The sequence below is a fragment of the Triticum dicoccoides genome, chromosome 7B (assembly GCF_002162155.2).
Source record: "Triticum dicoccoides isolate Atlit2015 ecotype Zavitan chromosome 7B, WEW_v2.0, whole genome shotgun sequence".
In the NCBI taxonomy this organism is placed as follows: domain Eukaryota; kingdom Viridiplantae; phylum Streptophyta; class Magnoliopsida; order Poales; family Poaceae; genus Triticum; species Triticum dicoccoides.
Genome location: NC_041393.1, coordinates 490,612,959 through 490,618,448, shown reverse-complemented (window position 1 = coordinate 490,618,448; position 5,490 = coordinate 490,612,959).

Below are 5,490 nucleotides of genomic sequence, written 5' to 3'. Positions count from 1 at the left end.
GGTTGGGGGTTTTGGGGGGTTAATTTAGGTGTTTCATATATTGTGTTAGTTAGCTAATTAATAGAGAGAAGTGTCCTCTCTTATGTCCGTGCTTGGTCGACGCTACGTACTGTACATAGAGAGGCCCTCGACACGCTAGCTAGTAAGAAAATGAAGGGAACCATTAAGTATAGAAGTTCGTCATGCATACCGAGAGAAGTGATCGATCGACCTCTCCTTCTCCGAGAGATTGGTCGAACAACAAGTTTTCGTATTATCTATTCGATGCTACTGGCTACATACATATACAATGTGTAAGATCTCTTAGAATCCCCTAGCAATTGAAATCAACTTCCACATGGTATTCTCCGGCTTTATTGATGACGTGGTCAAGAAAGAATCCCGTCAATTCCTCTTGAATTACTTTCATGCGATCTTGTTCTAGGAGTTCATTTCGCATCTGCCACGTCTAATTTGAAGAAGGGGGTTAATACATATATGAATGAAACTCAACAGAAATGATGGTGTAATAAAATGAAATTGTGAATATTATTGCTTACGCACTTCATATTGTCTTTTAGAGTAGCCCCGCTTATTTTTCAAAGTCGCATTGTAGATGAACTCGCACACGTAGTATCCACAAAAATTATTCCCTTCTTCCTGCCACAAGCACTTTACGAGAAATAGAGGTCAATCAATCTGATAATGAAGCATTATAAATGGCATTGATGAAAGTACAGCTATAGAATCAACGGGAGATGCGCGCAACTAGCTAGCTAGTAGTACTTACTTTCGGGCATGTATACCGCAGCTCCTTCGGCAGTCCCGGAACTTCTGCGGTGAATTGTTTCCAAACCCTGCAAGACAAAGAAAATAATTATTATTACTTGAGATATCAGGAAATGAACAAAAAGTTGCCGATATGGTGCGATAATGATCGATTGAACTTACTTGTTGAGCAAATTAGTCATGTCCGCATAAGTTTCGGGATCTTTTCGTCTCGAGTCTAAGACATTTACTACTCTCCGCTCAAGCTTAATCTCCAGAAGAACATAGTGGAATCTACGCAAGCATGCATAACTTATCAATTACATTACTATAACCTTGCTCGAGTAATAAGGGAAACCGAATATGCACACGCCAGTAACACTCACTGGAAGTTGTAAGGAAAGAGTATTAAATCATTGTTTTGATTTTTGATCAACGATTGTAGCGAGTTGCCCTCGGCTTCTTCGGTGTGCTTTGTAACCTGAATTTCATCTATGATATTTGTGTTAATGAACCCAATAACATACATTTCTTGTTTTTTGCACTCGACGATCTTCAATCTGCATAATATAGTGAGGATAATTAATTATAAATACATGCAATGAAAGAGCCGACCTATATATAGAGACTTAATGATAGAAATAGTACTTACAGACAGTAGCAAAAGACCGTTAATTTATCGAGGGCCTTTTGATTGAAGAACTCGAAGAACTCCTCAAATGGAACAGTCAACAGATCAGTTCCAACGAGGTTGTGCTCCTCTTTAATATTCAGATACAAAGCATTCGTCCCCCAGACTCTCTGCAGGTTTTCATGTACCAATTATGGAATCTTCGCATCATAGTTGTTAGAGATTTTTCATCTTTGACGAGAGGCTTCCCGTACTCGTATCTGTGTTTGTCCACCTCCAAGAAATCAGGAAGTTGATTGTCAGGCAGGTAATCTACAAGATTGCCATAACCGGCCACCGTCCCCGGAGCATTAGCAACGATGTCGCCGCTAGACACATTGAGCGGGGGGGGGGGCACGATTGCTTTGCTTGTTCGCCGAGCTGGGCAATTTTTTCCCAGCTGCTCGTTCTTTTAACCTTTTATCACTGACAGTACTTCCCGACCGCTCCGCTTCGAGATATGTCTGTTCAGTAATGCGCTCATAGTTGGTTCTCGGCGGAGACTTTGGTGGTTTCCTCAGGGCATCGATAGTGCGCTTTGCTTTCACCGGATCTAGCTTATCCTCCGGAGGTGGATGTCTCTTTGCTTTCAACCCTTCAAAGAAGTCATCCACTTCGGCCTGCACGATCTTTGCATTTTCCTCCTTGGTCCTCTCATACGGTAACTTCTCTAGAGGCTTGAGAGAAGGACCGTATCTGTACTGCCTCCCGCCTCTACTGGATGTACTGCTAGACGCCGGAGCAGACGGAGCGTCTGCGACGCCTGTCTTCTTTCGTGCTTGCTTACAAGGTGGAGGAGAAGGACTATGACTCGTCGGAGCAGCCGGGGCGGCGGCGGGTCTCTTCCGCCCTTGCTGGCGAAGCGGAGAAGGAGGAGGCTGCTGGCTGCTCGGGCGCGCCGGCGCAGGCGGAGAAGGAGGCGGAGTGCCGCCACGCGTCGAAGAAGGAGGCCGAGTGCCCTGATCGTCACTCGCCGGAGGAGGAGGCGGTGGAGGAGGCAGAGTGCCCTGACTCGCCGGAGGAGGAGGAGGAGGTGTCCAGTTCGGAAGCTTGATGAACTCCTTCCGCCATAGGCATGGAGTCTTCAGAGCAGAACCCAGCCGAGTCTCCCCTTCACCGGTAGGGTGGTCAAGCTGGAGGTCCTCAAATCCCTCCGTTATTTCGTCCACCGTCACCCTAGCATATCCTTCTGGAATCGGACGATAGTGAAAAGTTGCACCGGGTTCAGAAGGTCGAACTTGGCCGACAGCCGCCTTGACTTTTAAGTTCTGCCATTGTGTCATAAGGTGGCAATTTTGAGCCTCCGTGATAAAATCCATGGGGTAGCTAGCAGGAGCCGTCAAGACATGCTCTGGCTGAAGCAGCTTGGTGGAAGCCACGCTGCTTCTCTGTTGAGATGGTGGGGTAGATTCGGGGGAAGCTTCGGCAGGTCGTTTGCTGCGATCTGCTTCTCGTTCCTCTAGCCCTTGTACCCTTTCGTGCAGCGCCTGCAGTTGGCTCTGCTCCAGTTTGTTCCTCCTCTCGTGGGTTTTGTAACCCCCTGCGCCCGGAAAACCAACCTTCCACAGAATGGAGCCTGGCGTGCCTCGTGTCCATCCAGGGTGCTCAGGATTCCCGAGGGCCATTGTGAGCTCGTCCTTCTCCCTGTCTGGAACGAACAACCCTTGCTGCGCTGCATCGATATAGTGCCGAAGCCTGTTGACTGGTGTTTTCAGTTGCTCGTCCGTCCAACGGCACTTCCCTGATACAGGGTCCAAGGTTCCGCCAGCCCCAAAGAACCAAGTCCGGCAATGGTCTGGCCATCTCATTGTCTCTGGTTCAATCCCTTTATCAAGCAGATCATTCTCAGCCTTGGACCACTTAGGCCGGGCTTTGAGGTAGCCACCTGACCCCGTGCGATGGTGAAACTTCTTCTTCGCAGCATTTTGCTTGTTTATCGCCGACATCTTCTTACTCTTTTCCGATGTCGTGTGGGCCACAAATGCGGGCCAGTGATCTCTGATCTTCTCATATTTGCCGATGAATTCTGGTGTCTCTTCTTTGTCAACAAACTTTTTTAGCTCTTTCCTCCACCTCCTGAATAGGCCTGCCATCTTCTTAAGAGCACAAGACTTGATTAATTGCTCTTTAACTGGCTTCTCCGGATCCTCCTCTGGCGGTAGGGTGAAATTTGCCTTCATCTCAGTCCAAAGATCATCTTTCTGCATATCATTGACATAAGACACCTGAGGGTCTTCCTCCTTAGGCTTATACCATTGGTGGATGCTGATCGGGATCTTGTCCCTAACAAGAACCCCGCACTAAGCAGAAAATGTGTTCTTTGTCTGGATGGGTTCGATCGGTTCGCCATCGCGCGTGATTGCTGTGATCTCAAACCTTTCATCCGAGCTCAACTTTTTCTTCGAGCCTCGTCTCCTTACCGAAGTTGTGCTCGATCCGGAGGGCTAGAAAAAAGAAGAAAGACGAGAGTTAATTAATATGTGTACATATACCAAAACAATGAATGCATCAATTAGCTAGTCAGCACAGGCTTAACTAATATATATACCTGGCCGGACTCGGTTCGGTCACCGGAGCCGTCATCACGGTCTCCTTCTTGCACCGTCATTGGGTCACCGGAGTCGTCCTCATGGTCTCCTTCTTGCACCGGCATTGGGTCAAAGGAGCCATCATAATTGCCTGCTTCTTCATCCTGTCCTTCCAGACCATCGGTGTCGTTCAGAAACGATAAGACGACATCACTTTCATGTGCGATTATCTCCTCCAACATCACTTTTGTTGCTTCATCTCGGGGGGTGTCCATAGTTTCTACAAATATTTACAACATGGCAATTATTATTCAAACATGACAGATATGGATATATTAGTGACAAACGTAGAACTAGCTAGCTAATCACAGTAAGGAATCATATTAATTAGTGGCCTCGACGCTGCTTCTCTAGGGTTTGGGGTGGCCTCGACAACGCTTCAAGGGTTTGGGGTGGCCTCGACACAACGCTTCAAGGGTTTGGGGTGGCCTCGACGACAACACTCTTTTAACTTGGTAAATTTGGGTGGCCTCAAGAGAGTTTATCGGGTAGGGGCGCGGCAGGAGGGGGTAGGAGACCAACATCATTTTTTCTCTAGGGTTTGGGTGTCCTCGAGAGTTTTGGTCGAGCGAGAGGGCCGAGGGGGTGCTGCCGTGGTATAAGTTATCACGGTCGAGAGGGGGTATATATATCGACCGCCCCTCATGTCGAAGTTATCCAGGAGGGGTTATATCGACAACGACGCGACATACATATACATGGGAAAATAAAATTATCGGGGAGGGGGTATACCGACCCCCCCCCTCATGTTGAAGTTATCGGGAGGGGTATATGGACGACGACAGACCCGATAAAACATAAGAAAATGAAGAAGAAATGAAAAGAGGAGAAGAAGAAAGGAATAGAGGAGAAGATCGAAGAAAAAAAAGAAGAAAAAAAAGAGGAGAAGAAGAAAGGAATAGAGGAGAAGAAGAAAAAATAGAATTTTTTTTCTTCTTCTCCTCTTCCTTTTCTTATTTTTTCTTCTTCTTATTTATTTCTCCTCTTCTTCCTCTTCTTATTTCCTTTTTCCTCTCATTCTTTTTCTTCTTCTTCCTTCTTAAAAATACATGAAGTAGCATTGCTTGTTTTATTTAAATAATGTTGAAATAGAAATTTTAGAAAAAAAAGTAAAGGTTTTGCCTAATTCATTGTTCATATGAATATACAAACATTTGCATATTTACAATAATTAATATCACCAAAAAAATCTATGAACAGAAAAAAATACTATTTTTTCTAAAAATCTATCTTTTGCATATATACATGAACATATATATACACAGAGAACATATATACATACAAAGATGCATTTTTATAAAAATGCAAAAAACAAAAAATCTAAAAAAAGGACATATAAACAGATATACACACATACATATACTCATACATATAAATATAATCAGGAATAAAACATCTATATATGCAGGGCAGGGCGGCGGGGTGGCGCGCGGCGCCAACGCAGGGCAGGGGCGGCGGCGCGGTGGCCGCACAGGACAGGGGCGG